Source organism: Triticum dicoccoides, chromosome 6A (assembly GCF_002162155.2).
Source record: "Triticum dicoccoides isolate Atlit2015 ecotype Zavitan chromosome 6A, WEW_v2.0, whole genome shotgun sequence".
Taxonomy (NCBI): Eukaryota; Viridiplantae; Streptophyta; class Magnoliopsida; order Poales; family Poaceae; genus Triticum; species Triticum dicoccoides.
In genome coordinates, this window is record NC_041390.1 from 503,498,757 (window position 1) to 503,515,037 (window position 16,281).

Below are 16,281 nucleotides of genomic sequence, written 5' to 3' on the forward strand. Positions count from 1 at the left end.
CAGCCGGGCCGGCACTGTAGCAACTCGGAGTTCACCGGAAAAAGGGGTCGCCAGAGTTGCCGAGAACGTCGCCAGACTTGGGGAGCTCCGGCCGGAGATGTGGACGGCGGGCGCGGCGTCGTGGTGGTCGGGCGCGGTCGCCGGCGCCGATTGGTGGCGCGGAAGAGGTGGCGGGGTCGGCGTTCTGGTGGGGCGGCAAGGTCACTGGCGAGGGTGCGGTGGCCGGCGTTAGCTCAGTGCGGCGGCGCGAGAGTCAGGGGAGACGGCGCGGCCGCGGAGGAAGAGGCGCGGGGCGCCGCTCGCGTCGGGCCAGGGAGAGCCCACGGTGGGCCTTGCGGGCCGTGGCGGCGGTGGGCACCGGGATGCCACTTGGCGGCTCCTGGTTTGGCGGCGGAGGCGGCGTACATTATCCGGCCGGAGACAGACACGTCCGGCCGGCGGAGGAGCGGGTTTTCTAGGGTTAGGGGTGGAGAGATCCGAAAATTTCGAGGGGAGGCCTATTTATAGAGGTAGAGGGAGCTAGGAGTCTCCAAATGGAGCACGGTTTGCGGCCACGCAATCGTGATCGAACGGCCTAGGTGATGGAGGAGGTTTAGGTGGATTTTGGGCCACTTTGGAAGGGTGTTGGGCTGCAACACACACTAGGCCTTTTCGGTCCCTCGGTTAACCGTTGGAGTATCAAACGAAGTCCAAATGGCACGAAACTTGACAGGTGGTCTACCGGTAGTAAACCAAGGCCGCTTGGCAAGTCTCGGTCCAATCCGAAAACGTTTAACACCCGGACACGAAAAAGAGGTAGAAAGTGACACCGGAGGACATAGGAGCGCCGGAATGCAAAACGGACAACGGGGAAAATGCTCGGATGCATGAGACGAACATGTATGCAAATGCGATGCACATGATGACATGATATGAGATGCATGACAAAGACAAAAACACATGAAGACAAAAACCCGACAATGAGGAAATAGAATAACTTAGTGTCGGAAAAGGCAAGAGTTGGAATACAATTAAGGTAGGTTACATCTGGGGTGTTACAACACTCCACCACTACGAAAGGATCTCGTCCCAAGATCTAGGACTAGAAAAACTCCGGGTACTCAGAACGGAGGTGATCCTCATGTTCCCAGGTGGCTTCATTGTCGGAATGATGTGACCACTTGACTTTGAGGAATTTGATAGACTTGTTGCGAGTCTTGCGCTCAGTTTCTTCAAGAATAGCAATGGGGTGCTCACGATAAGACAGGTCTTCTTGGAGATCAATCTCTTCGAAGTTGATGGTGCGGTCAGGAGTCTTGAAACACTTGCGGAGTTGAGAGACATGAAACACGTCGTGCACGTTTGCAAAGTTGGATGGAAGCTCAAGTTGATAGGCGAGATTGCCTCTTTTGTTGATGATCTTGAAAGGACCCACGTATCTAGGGGCAAGCTTCCCTTTGATACTGAAGCGACGAGTACCTTTCATTGGAGAGACGCGGAGGTAGACATGGTCTCCAATCTCGAAAGCCAAGTCACGATGCTTGCTATCATAGTAACTCTTCTGACGAGATTGCGCGGCTTTGAGATATCACGAATGACTTTGCACATCTCTTCTGCCTCTGTGATCAAGTCATTTCCCAGAAGTTGACGTTCACCAGTATTTGACCAGTTAAGAGGAGTACGACACTTTCTGCCATAGATAATCTCAAATGGGGCCTTGCCCAAACTCGCTTGGAAGCTGTTGTTGTAGGAGAACTCGGCATATGGAAGACAATCTTCCCACTTCATACCGAAAGAGATGACGCAAGCCCTGAGCATATCTTCAAGAATTTGATTGACTCACTCGACTTGGCCACTGGTTTGAGGATGAAAAGTTGTGCTGAAGCGAATGTTTGTGCCCATGGCCTTCTGAAAGGAATCCCAGAACTTGGAGGTAAAGATGCTGCCACGATCTAAAGATATCAAGTGCGGAATGCCGTGTAGAGAGACAATCCTGGAGGTATATAGCTCTGCCAACTGAGCTGCTGTGATAGATTTTTTGATAGGAAGAAAATGAGCCACTTTAGTGAGTTTGTCGATGACAATGAAGATAGCATCATTGCCACGCTTGGACTTTGGAAATCCAGTCATGAAGTCCATCTCAATGTGGTAAAACTTCCATTCTATAATTGCAAGAGGTTGGAGGAGACCAGCTGGTCGTTGGTGTTCTACCTTCACTCTTCTGCAGACATCACATTCATTCACGAACTAAGCAATCTCGCGCTTCATTCGAGTCCACCAATACGACTGCTTGAGATCATGGTACATCTTTGTACTACCAGGGTGAATAGAGAGGAGTGAATTGTGAGCCTCGTCCATAATGACTTTACGAAGGTCACCTTTAGGCACAACAATGTGATCCTCGAAGAATAGAGTATCCTTGTCATCAAGGCAATATCACTTGTACTTGGGTTGACTCTTGGCAATCCCAATCTTCACCTTCTCCACCATAGCATCAAGAAGTTGAGCCTCACGAATCTGATCTTCCAAAGTAGGAGAGATTTTGAGGTTGGCCAGAAATCCTTGAGGAACAACTTGCAGATTGAGTTTGCGGAAAGCTTCACAAAGCTCGGGTTGGTAAGGCTTGAGAATCAAACTGTTGCAGTAAGCCTTCCTGCTCAATGCATCAGCAATTACATTGGCCTTGCCTGGAGTATATTCGATACTTGGATTATACTCTTGAATAATTTGGACCCAACGAGACTGCCTGAGGTTGAGATTAGGCTGAGTGAAGATGTACTTGAGACTCTTATGATCAGTGAAGATGTCCACTTTTCTTCCCAATAAGAGATGTCTCCAAGTTAAAAGAGCATGGACAACTGCCGCCAACTCGAGGTCATGAGTGGGGTAGTTCTTTTCATTGGGCTTCAACTAGCAAGAGGTATAGGCCACAACTTTCTTCTCTTACATCAACACTGCACCAAGACCTTGAAGGGAAGCATCACAGAAGACCTCGAACGGTTTGGATTCATCAGGAGGAGTCAGAACTGCAGCAGTGACTAACTTCTCTTTCAGGGTGTTGAAAGCGATGTCACATGCAGGAGACCAAACGTACTTGACGTGCTTCTGGAGAAGGTTGGAAAGAGGCTTCGCGATCTTTGAGAAGTTCTCGACGAACCTTTGACAATAGCTTGCGATCCCAAGGAAGCTGCGGAGTTGCTTCACGTTCTGAGGTGGTTCCCAATTCACAATTGCAGACACCTTCTCAGGATTCACCGCTATGCCCTTGGCAGAAATGATATGCCCAAGGTAGAGAACCTCATCGAGCCAAAACTCGCACTTTGAAAACTTCGCATAGAACTGATGTTCTCTGAGTTTATCCAGCACCAAACGCAAATGCTTGGCATGATCCTCCTTGTTCTTGGAAAAGACCAAAATGTCATCGAGGTAGACCAAGATGAAGTCATTTGTGTAGGCGTTGAAGATGAAGTTCATCATGCGAGAGAATGTTGGCGGAGCGTTGACAAGGCCGAAAGACATGACAGTGTATTCATATGAACCATAGCTTGTTCTGAATGCTGTCTTAGGGATATCTTCTTCACGAATGCGAATCTGATGATAGCCCATACGGAGATCAAGCTTGGAGAATACTTGAGCACCTTTGAGTTGTTCTAAAAGCTCATTGATGTTGGGAAGTGGGTACTTGTTCTTTATGGTCTTCTTGTTCAATGGACGATAGTCGACACAAAGTCGGTCCGTTCCATCCTTCTTCTTGACGAAAAGAACTCCACAACCCCACGGAGAAGAACTTGGTTGTATGAGACCCATACGCTCTTGAATATTGAGTTGCTTCTTCAGCTCCTTCAACTCTTCAGGTCCAAACTTGTAAGGACGTTTGCAAACAGGTTCCATGCTAGGCTCAAGATCGATGACGAATTCAACTGGCCGGTGCGGAGGCATTCCTGGAAGCTCTTCTGGAAAGACGTCTTGATATTCGCAAACGACTGGAATTTGAGAGATGGCATCCAGCTCGCCCTTCTCATTGAGAGAAAACAGACGGATGGTATCATCCCTTGCGGCAAAGACAATTACATCCTTAGACGAACGAGTCAATTAAATCTGCCTGGCAGCACAATCAAGCTGAGCCTTGTGCTTAGAAAGCCAGTCCATTCCAAGAATAAGATCAATATCCGAGTTACCGAGGACCATTGTGGAAGAAAGAAACTTATAGTCGCCCAACGTGATAGTAACATCTGGAACCTCCAAACTGGCACTCAAACGTTTGCCGGGAGAAACGATATCCATAGATTTGCCCAAATGAGAAGAAACGAATTCATTCTTGGCAAAAAAATGGCTTTGACATGAAACAAAGCGATGCTCCAGTATCAAAAAGTACTTTTGCAGGAACATCATTAACAGGAAGGTTACCCATAATCACATCTGATGAGTCCTCTGCCTGAGCTGCGTTCAACAAGTTGACCTTGGCGTGCTTGGGATTATGCTTGACCACTGCGGTGCTGGCAGATCTCATAGGAGGAGGAGGAGGAGGAAGACACCTCTGATTGAAGCATTTGTTGGCATAGTGACCCTTCTGCTGACACTTGTTGCACGTGACCTCCAAGAGCGGACGGTGATACGAAGCACTTGATCTTGGAGCTTGAGACGAAGTCTTGTTCTGAAAGCCTAGGTTGGGTGGGTGGGAAGATCCATTGACACCTTTGCTCTTCTGCTGATAAGGCTGACGGAATGGAGGAGGAGGAGGCAACCAATACTTTTGCTGCTTAGTTGCGACTTGAGTTGAGGAAGAAGAAGTTGCATCTCTGACTCGCTTCTTGGAAGCATCGCACTTCAGCTGCGCAGTCTCTTGTTTCAGTGCCATGTTGTAAAACTCATCGTACTTCTGAGGCTCGAAAAGCACGAGAGCAAGTTGGAGATCTTCTCTGAGGCCACCCCTGAACTGATAAATCATGCTCTTCTCGTCGGGGACGTCCTGCTTGGCGAAACGAGCGAGCTTCTGGAACATGATGTTGTACTGGTAAACAGACAGACTACCTTGCTTCAGGTTACGGAATTCCTCACGCTTACTCTCAACAACACTCTAAGGAATGTGTTGAGCTTTGAAGTCTTGACGGAATTCATCCTAGGTAATCACACGGCCTCCTCTGGAATCTTTGTATTGCTGAAACCATTCTGCAGCTTGGTCTTTGAGTTGGAAGGAGGCAAACTTGACAAAGTCCTCAGGCCTGACGTTGCTGCACTCGAAATGCTTGCAGATATCCACGAGCCAATCATCAGCGTCTGTTGCCTCGACACAGTTGCTGAAGGTCTTTGGCTGGTTAGCGAGGAACTGGTTGAGTGTAGCAAACTGATTCCGATTGTTGCCATGGCCATGATTCCCTTGGTTGAGCTCTTGCAAGAGTTGCATGATCAGCTACGTGTTTGCATTGGTAGCGGCCATCACAACTTGCCATGCCTCCGGAGGTGGAGGTGGTGGTGGCGGATCAGGATTCGGAGTCATGCGTGTTGGAGGAGCCATCCTGGAGAGGGTGCCATCCGTTAGCATCTTGACAGATATATATTCAAGCTGAATCAAATGGATAGAAATTGCAACATATAGTCTTAACATCCGAACAAAATGAACGAATGCATTCCAATTTGAAATGGTCACACTTCCATAAATTGCGAAGCCACTTAGATAGAGGTAGAAGAATAAAACAACAAGGTACGGACATGAACAAATACTTGGTGAGGATTACCCAATCACAAACCAAATATCCGCGGAAGAAATTCTAGAGCTACATGAATTCCCACCTATAAAACTCCTGAACCTTTCCCGGTTATGCAATCAGGTGTTGGGGATACAGGGGAAGCATAATATCTCACCTAATGCTAGCAAATCCTACATCTAGTTGTATCCATCCTTCAACACATAACCAAGAAACCTTCATTTACCTCAACCTTCGAAAAGCATCCGTTATACGAGTTATGGCGATACTCCCGAACTCCCGCCCCAGTACTGGGTGGCGTCGAGGTTATCTCACCAACAACTGCATAAAAGAGATTTTCGATGTAGGCGAAACTCAGGTATTCCAGAATTGCAACGATAAAATTTTGACGACAACACCTCGGAGCTCAACTCCCCGGGACACTGCCACAACCCCTAAATGTCAGGAGGCACCAAGAACAATGTTCTCGTCACAAAACCATCTGAACGATTCCAAGATACCCGCGTGATCCTAAAAAAATAGTGAAAATTTGAGAAGAGAAGAGTTAAAACTCTACGTCAAGATGCCTCACCAGAGCGACGAAGGGACTGAGGAGTAAAAAGAAGTCCTACTCTTCGATATATATAATCCTAAATGACTTAAAACATTTTTCTAGACTCAACAACGCCAGCGATTCGATCAAGCAGGGGGCTCCTAAGGTCGGGGAAGGCTCTGATTACCAACTTGTAACGCCCTCAATGCGGTTATGCCTCTAAGTCGTGCTTCGACACGTAGGAGATATAGCCGCATCGAGGGCGTTACATCCATGATCCATCAAATCTTTACCCAAAACTTGAAAACTTCACAACACAAAACTTAAAGTAGAAAACTCGTGAGCTCCGTTAGTATAAGAAAATAAATCACCACTTCAAGGTACTGTAATGAAATCATTCTTTATTTATATTGGTGTTAAACCTACTGTATTCCAACTTATCTATGGTTCATACCCTCCGATACTACTCCTAGATTTATCAAAATAAGCAAATAACACATAGAAAACAGAATCTGTCAAGAACAGAACAGTCTGTAGTAATCTGGATCAAACGTATACTTATGGAACCCCAAAAATTCCAAAATAAATTGCTGGACCTGAGGAATTTATCTATTAATCATCTGCAAAAGGAATTAACTAAATAGCACTCTCCAATAAAAATGGCAGCAATTCTCGTGAGCGCTAAAGTTTCTGTTTTTTACAGCAAGATCAACAAGACTTTCCCCAAGTCTTCCCAACGGTTCTACTTGGCACAAACACTAATTAAACACATAAAACCACATCTAAACAGAGGCTAGATGAATTATTTATTACTAAACAGGAACAAAAGCAAGGAACAAAAATAAAATTGGGTTGCCTCCCAACAAGCGCTATCGTTTAACGCCCCTAGCTAGGCATGATGATTTCAATGATGCTCATATAAAAGATAAGAATTGTAACATAAAGAGAGAATCATGAAGAATATGACTAACACATTTAAGTCTAATCCACTTCCTATGCATAGGGATTTTGTGAGCAAACAACTTGTGGGAACAATAATCAACTAGCATAGGAGGGCAAAACAAGAATTACTTCAAAACTATAAGCACATAAAGAGGAAACTTGATATTATTGCGATTCCTACAAGCATATTTTCCTCCCTCATAATAATTTTCAGTAGTATCATGAATGAATTCAACAATATAACCAGCACCTAAAGCATTCTTTTCATGATCTACAAGCATAGAAAATTTACTACTCTCCACACAAGCAAAATTCTTCTCATGAATAATAGTGGGAGCAAACTCAACAAAATAACAATCATGTGATTGAAAATTAAGATCAAGATGACAAGTTTCATGGTTATCGTTATTCTTTAAAGCATATGTGTCATCACAATAATCATCATAGATAGGAGGCATGCTTTCATCATAATAAATTTGCTCATCAAAACTTGGGGGACAAAAAATATCATCTTCATCAAACATAGCTTCCCCAAGCTTGTGGCTTTGCATATCATTAGCATCATGGATATTCAAGGAATTCATACTAACAACATTGCAATCATGCTCATCATTCAAAGATTTAGTGCCAAACATTCTAATGCATTCTTCCTCTAGCAAATGAGCACAATTATCGGAGTCCTTATTTTCATGATAGATATTAAAAAGATGAAGCATATGAGGTACCCTTAGTTCCATTTTTTTGTAATTTTCTTTTATAAACTAAACTAGTGCTAAAACGAGAAACTAAAAGACTCGATTGCAAGATCTAAAGATATACCTTCAAGCACTCACCTCCCCGGCAACGGCGCTAGAAAAGAGATTGATGTCTACTACACAACCTTCTTCTTGTAGACGTTGTTGGGCCTCCAAGTGCAGAGGTTTGTAGGACAGTAGCAAATTTCCCTCAAGTGGATGACATAAGGCTTATCAATCCGTAGGAGGCGTAGGATGAAGATGGTCTCTCTCAAGCAACCCTGCAACCAAATAACAAAGAGTCTCTTGTGTCCCCAACACGCCCAATACAATGGTAAATTGTATAGGTGCACTAGTTCGGCGAAGAGATAGTGATCAAGTGGTATATGGATGGTAGATAATAGTTTTTGTAATTTGAAAATATAAAAACATCAAGGTAACGAATGATAAAAGTGAGCATAAACGGTATTTCAATGTGTTGAAACAAGGCCTAGAGTTCATACTTTCACTAGTGCAAGTCCTCTCAACAATAATAACATAATTGGATCACATAACTATCCCTCAACATGCAACAAAGAGTCACTCCAAAGCCACTAATAGCGGAGAACAAACGAAGAGATTATGGTAGGGTACGAAACCACCTCAAAGTTATTCTTTCCATTCAATCCGTTGGGCTATTCCTATAAGTGTCACAAACAGCCCTAGAGTCCGTACTAGGATAACACCTTAAGACACAAATCAACCAAAACCCTAGTGTCACCTAGATACTCCAATGTCACCTCAAGTATATGTGGGCATGATTATACGATATGCATCACACAATCTCAGATTCATCTATTCAACCAACACATAGAACCTCAAAGAGTGCCCCAAAGTTTCTATTGGAGAATCATGACGAAAACGTGTGCCAACCCCTATGCATAGGTTCATGGGCAGAACCCGCAAGTTGATCACCAAACCATACATCAAGTGAATCACGTGATATCCCATTGTCACCACAGATACGCACGGCAAGACATACATCAAGTGTTCTCAAATCTTTAAAGACTCAATCCGATAAGATAACTTCAAAGGGGAAACTCAATCCATTACAAGAGAGTAGAGGGGGGAAGAAACATCATAGGATCCAAATATAATAGCAAAGCTCGCGATACATCAAGATCGTATCACCTCAAGAACACGAGAGAGAGAGAGAGAGAGAGATCAAACACATAGCTACTAGTACATACCCTCAACCCCGAGGGAGAACTACTCCCTCCTCGTCATGGAGAGCACCGAGATGATGAAGATGGCCACCAGAGAGGGATTGCCCCCTCCGGCGGGGTGCCGGAACGGGTCTAGATTGGTTTTCGGTGTCTATGGAGGCTTCTGGCGGCGGAACTCCTGATCTATTGTCTGTTCTGGAAGTTTTAGGATACGTAGGTATATATGGGTGCAGGAAGTACGTCGGAGGAGCTTTGGGTGCCCCACGAGGCAGGGGGTGCACCCCCCACCCTCGTGAGCACCTCCCTTGGCTCCTGACGTGGGGTCCAAGTCCATCCGGTAGCTTTCCTTCCAAAAATAACTTCTCTAGTTGATTTCGTTCCATTTCGACACCATTTGATATTCCTTTTCTTCAAAACACTGAAATAGGCAAAAAACAGCAATTCTGGGCTGGGCCTCCGGTTAATAGGTTAGTCCCAAAAAATAATATAAAAGTGGATAATAAAGCCCAATATTGCCCAAAACAGTAGATAATATAGCATGGAGCAATCAAAAATTATAGATACGTTGGAGACGTATCACTTAACATTAGTCATAAAGAACTCACATACTTATTGCAAAAATCTATTAGTTATCAAAACAAAGTATTACGCGCATGCTCCTAGGGGGATAGATTGGTAGGAAAAGACCATCGCTCGTCCCCGGCCGCCACTCATAAGGAAGACAATCAATAAATAAATCATGCTCCGACTTCGTCACATAACGGTTCACCATATGTGCATGCTACGGGAATCACAAACTTCAACACAAGTATTTCTCAAAGTCACAAGTACTCAACTAGCATGACTCTAATATCACCATCTCCATATCTCAAAACAATTATCAAGTATCAAACTTCTCATAGTATTAAATGCACTTCTATGGAAGTTTTTATATTATTCCTAAAAGAAAATTTCCATGTTGTTCTAAAGGACTCTCAAAATAATATAAGTGAAGCATGAGAGATCAATTATTTCTATAAAATAAAACCACTGACGTGCTCTAAGAGGTATAAGTGAAGCACTAGAGCAAAAACTATATGGCTCAAAAGATATAAGTGAAGCACATAGAGTATTCTAATAAATTTAAAATCATGTGAGTCTATCTCAAAAGGTGTGTACAGCAAGGATGATTGTGGTAAACTAAAAAGCAAAGACAAGACGCTCCAAGCAAAACACATATCATATGATGAATAAAAATATAGCAACAAGTAAAGTTACCGATAGATGAAGACGAATGAGGGGATGCCTTCCGGGGCATCCCCAAGCTTTGGCTTTTTGGTGTCCTTTAATTTTACCATGGTGTGCCATGTTAATCCCCAAGGTTAGGCTCTTGCCACTCCTTGTTCCATAATCCATCAAATCTTTACCCAAAACTTGAAAACTTCACAACACAAAACTTAAATAGAAAATCTCGTGAGCTCCGTTAGCGAAAGAAAACAAAACACCACTTCAAGGTACTGTAATGAACTCATTATTGATTTATATTGGTGTTAAACCTAATGTATTCCAACTTCTCTATGGTTTATAAACTCTTTTACTAGCCATAGATTCATCAAAATAATCAAACAACACACGAAAAACAGAATCTGTCAAAAACAGAACAGTCTGTAGTAATCTGTAGCTAACGCAAATTTCTGTAACCCCAAAAATTCTGAAATAAATTTCTGGACGTGACGAATTTATCTATTAATCATCTACAAAAAGAATTAACTAAATATAACTTTCCAAATAAAAATGGCAGCAAATCTCGTGAGCGCTAAAGTTTCTGTTTTTTACAGCAAGATCAAAAAGACTTTCCCCAAGTCTTCCCAACGGTTCTACTTGGCACAAACACTAATTAAACACAAAAAACACAACCAAAATAGAGGCTAGATAATTTTATTCATTACTAAACAGGAGCAAAAAGCAAGGAATAAAAATAAAATTGGGTTGCCTCCCAACAAGCACTATCGTTTAACGCCCCTAGCTAGGCATAAAAGCAAGGATAGATCTAGGTATTGCCATCTTTGGTAGGCAATCCATAAGTGGCTCTCATAATAGATTCATATGGTAATTTAATTTTATTTCTAGGGAAATGTTCCATGCCTTTCCTTAACGGAACTTGGAATTTAATATTTCCTTCCTTCATATCAATAATTGCACCAATCGTTCTAAGGAAAGGTCTACCAAGAATAATAGGACATGAAGGATTGCAATCTATGTCAAGAACAATGAAATCTACGGGCACATAGTTCCTATTTGCAACAATAAGAACATCATTAATTCTTCCCATAGGTTTCTTAATAGTGGAATCCGCAAGGTGCAAGTTTAAAGAACAATCATCAAATTCACGGAATCCTAGCAAATCACATAAAGTTTTCGGAATCGTGGAAACACTAGCACCTAAATCACACAAAGCATAGCATTTATGATCTTTAATTTTAATTTTAATAGTAGGTTCCCAATCATCATAAAGTTTTCTAGGGATAGAAACTTCCAACTCAAATTTTTCTTTATAAGATTGCATCAAAGCATCAACGATATGTTTAGTAAAAGCTTTATTTTGACTATAAGCAGGAGGAGAATTTAGCATGGATTGCAACAAGGAAATACAATCTATCAAAGAGCAATTATCATAATTAAATTCCTTGAAATTCCAAATAGTGGGTTCATTGATATCTAAAGTTTTGACCTCTTCCATCCCACTTTTACCAATTTTTGCATCAAGATCTAAAAACTCCGAATTTTTGGAATGCCTTCTAGGTAAAGGTGGCTCATATTTAGTCCCATCATTATCAAGATTCATATTTCAAAACAAAGATTTAATAGGAGACACATCAAAAAAATTTAGATCTTCATCTTTATTTTCATAGAAACTAGAAGAACACGCTTTCACAAAGCAATCTTTCTTAGCACGCATCCTAGCGGCTCTTTCTTTGCACTCGTCAGTGGAAATTATCATGGCTTTTAGAGACTCATTGATATCATGCTTAGGTGGAATAGATCTAAGTTTCAAAGAATCAACATCAAGAGAAATTCTATCAATGTTCCTAGCCAATTCATCAACCTTAAGCAATTTTTCTTCAAGCAAAGCATTGAAACTCTTTTGCGAAGTAATAAATTCTTTAATAATAGATTCAAAATCAGAGGGAATCTTATTATAATTGCCATAAGAATTATTATAGAAATTACCATAATTATTAGAGGAATTACTAGGAAACAGCCTAGAATTAAAATTTCCTCTATATGTGTTGTTACCAAAATTATTCCTACCAACAAAATTCACATCCATAGATTCCTTATTATTCTCAATCAAGGTAGACAAAGGCATATCATTAGGATTAGTAGGAGCACTCTTATTAGCAAAAAAATTCATAAGTTCATCCATCTTTCCACTCAAAACTTTAATTTCTTCTATCGCATGCACTTTTTTACTAGTAGATCTTTCAGTGTGCCATTGAGAATAATTAACCATAATATTATCTAGGAGTTTGGTAGCTTCTCCTAAAGTGATTCCAGAAAAGTGCCTCTCGCGGCCGAATCTAAAAGATTTCTAAAAGCAAAATTCAATCCGGCATAAAAAATTGTATAATCATCCAAAGATTCAAACCATGTGTAGGGCAATTACGTATCATTAATTTCATCCTATCCAAAGATTGTGCAACATGTTCATGATCAACTTGCTTAAAATTCATAATATCGTTTCTAAGACAGATGATTTTAGCGGGAGGAAAATACTTAGAGATAAAAGCATCTTTGCACTTATTCCATGAATCAATACTATTTTTAGGCAAAGATGAAAACCAAGCTTTAGCATGATCTCTAAGCGAAAACGGAAATAGCTTAAGTTTAACAATATCATTATCCACATCTTTCTTCTTTTGCATATCACACAAATCAACAAAGTTGTTTAGATGGGTAGCGGCATCTTCACTAGGAAGGCCGGCGAATTGGTCTTTCATGAAAAGATTCAACAAAGCAGCATTAATTTCACAAGATTCAGCATCGGTAGGAGGAGCAATCGGAGTGCTAAGAAAATCATTGTTGCTGGTATTGGCAAAGTCACACAATTTAGTATTGTCTTGAGCCATCGTGACAAGCAAGCAATCCAACACACGAGCAAACAAAAATCAATCGAAAAAGAGGAGAACGGAAAAAGAGAGGGTGAATAAAACGGCAAGGGTGAAGTGGGGGAGAGGAAAATGAGAGGCAAATGGCAAATAATGTAATGCGAGGGATAAGAGTTTGTGATGGGTACTTGGTATGTCTTGACTTGTGCGTAGACTCCCTGGCAACGGCGCCAAAACTGGCTCGTTGTCGGGAGTCAAATCTTGACTTAACTTGGCGCGAATCTCCCCGGCAATGGCGCCAGAAATCCTTCTTGCTACCTCTTGAGCACTGCGTTGGTTTTCCCTTGAAGAGGAAAGGGTGATGCAGTAAAGTAGCGTAAGTATTTTCCTCAGTTTTTGAGAACCAAGGTATCAATCCAGTAGGAGATGACACTCGAGTCCCACGCACCTACACAAAAAAATAAGAACCTCACAACTAACACGATAAAGGGGTTGTAAATCCCTTCACAGACACTTACGAGAGTGAGATCTAATAGATATGATAAGATAATATTTTTGGTATTTTTATAATAAAGATAAATAAAGATGCAAAGTAAAATAAACGGCAATAGAAATAGCTAAGTGTTGGAAGATTAATATGATGGAAGATAGACCCGGGGGCCATAGGTTTCACTAGTGGCTTCTCTCAAGAGCATAAGTATTACGGTGGGTAAACGAATTACTAACGAGCAATTGATACAAAAGCAAATAATTATGAGAATATCTAGGTATGATCATGTATATAGGCATCACGTCTGTGACAAGTAGACCGAAACGATTCTGCATCTACTACTATTACTCCACACATCGACCGCTATCCAGGATGCATCTAGAGTATTAAGTTCACAAGAACAGAGTAACGCCTTGAGCAAGATGACATGATGTAGAGGGATAAATTCATGCGATATGATATAAACCCCATCTTTTTATCCTCGATGGCAACAATACAATACGTGTTGTTTCCCTTTCTGTCACTGGGATCGAGCACCGCAAGATTGAACCCAAAGCTAAGCACTTCTCCTATTGCAAGAAAGATCAATCTAGTAGGCCAAAACAAACTGATGATTCGAAGAGACTTGCAAAGATAAACCAATCATACATAAAATAATTCAAAGAAGAATCAAATATTGTTCATAGATAATCTGGATCATAAACCCACAATTCATCGGATCTCGGCAAACACACCACAAAAGAAGATTACATCGAATAGATCTCCAAGAGAATCAAGGAGAACTTTGTACTAAGATCCAAAGAGAGAGAAGAAGCCATCTAGCTAATAACTATGGACCTGAAGGTCTGGAGTAAACTACTCACACATCACCGGAGAGGCCATGGAATTGATGTAGAGGCCCTCCGTGATCAATGCCCCCTCAGGCGGAGCTCCGGAAAAGGCCCCAAGATGGGATCTCTCGGGTAGAGAAGGTTGCGGCAGTGGAATTAGGTTTTCGTGGTGCTCCTGGATGTTTGGGGGGGGGGGTACGTGGATATATATAGGAGGAAGAAGTGCATCGGTGGAGCAACGAGGGGCCCACGAGGGTGGAGGGCGCGCCCAGGGGGTAGGCGCGCCCCCTGCCTCGTGGCCTCCTCGTTTGTTTCTTGACGCCCACTCCAAGTCTCCTGGGTCACATTTGTTGAGAAAATCACATTCCCGAAGGTTTCATTCCGTTTGGACTCCGTTTGATACTCCTTTTCGGCGAAACTCTAAAATAGGCAAAAAAACAGCAATTTGGGCTGGGCCTCCGGTTAGTAGGTTAGTCCCAAAAATGATATAAAAGTGTAAAATAAAGTCCATTAACATCCAAAATAGATAATATCATAGCATGGAGCAATCAAAAATTATAGATATGTTGGAGACGTATCATGGGTCATCAGCATCATGTCCGTGACAAGTAGACCGACACCTCCCTGCATCTACTACGTACTATTACTCCACACATCGATCGCTATCCAGCATGCATCTAGAGTATTAAGTTCATAAGAACAGAGTAACGCCTTAAGCAAGATGACATGATGTAGAGGGATAAACTCATGCAATATGATGTAAACCCCATCTTTTTATCCTCAATGGCAACAATATAATACGTGTCATTTCCCTTTCTGTCACTGGGATCGAGCACCGCAAGATTGAACCCAAAACTAAGCACTTCTCGCATTGCAAGAAAAATCAATCTAGTAGGCCAAACCAAACTGATAATTCGAAGACTTGCAAAGATAAACCAATCATACATAAAATAATTCAGAGAAGATTCAAATATTGTTCATAGATAAACTTGATCATAAACCCACAATTCATCAGATCTCGACAAACACACCGCGAAAGAAGATTACATTGAATAGATCTCCAAGAGAATCGAGGAGAACTTTGTATTGAGATCCAAAGAGAGAGAAGAAGCCATCTATCTACTAGCTATGGACCCGAAGGTCTGAGGTAAACTACTCACACATCATCGAAGAGGACATGGAGTTGATGTAGAGGCCCTCCGTGATCAATGCCCCCTCCGAAGGAGCTCCGGAAAAGGCCCCAAGATGGGATCTCTTGGGTGCAGAAGGTTGCGGCGGTGGAAATAGGGTTTTGTGGTGCTCCTGGATGTTTTCGGTGTATGTCAATATATATATAGGAGGAAGAAGTAGGTCGGTGGAGCAACGAGGGGCCCACGAGGGGGGAGGGCGCGCCCCCCTGTCTCGTGGCCGCCTCGTTGATTGCTTGACGTCCACTCCAAGTCCTGTGGATCAGATTTGTTCCAAAAATCACGTTCCCGTAGGTTTCATTCTGTTTGGACTCCGTTTGATATTCCTTTTCTACGAAACACTAAAATAGGCAAAAAAATAGCAATCTGGGTTGGGCCTCCGGTTAATAGGTTAGTCCCAAAAATAATATAAAAGTGTAAAATAAAGCCCATTAACATCCAAAACAGATAATATAATAGCATGGAACAATAAAAAATTATAGATACGTTGGAGACGTATCAAGCATCCCCGAGCTTAATTCCTGCTCATCCTCGAGTAGGTAAATGATAAAAAGAGAATTTTTGATGTGGAATGCTTTCTAGAATATTC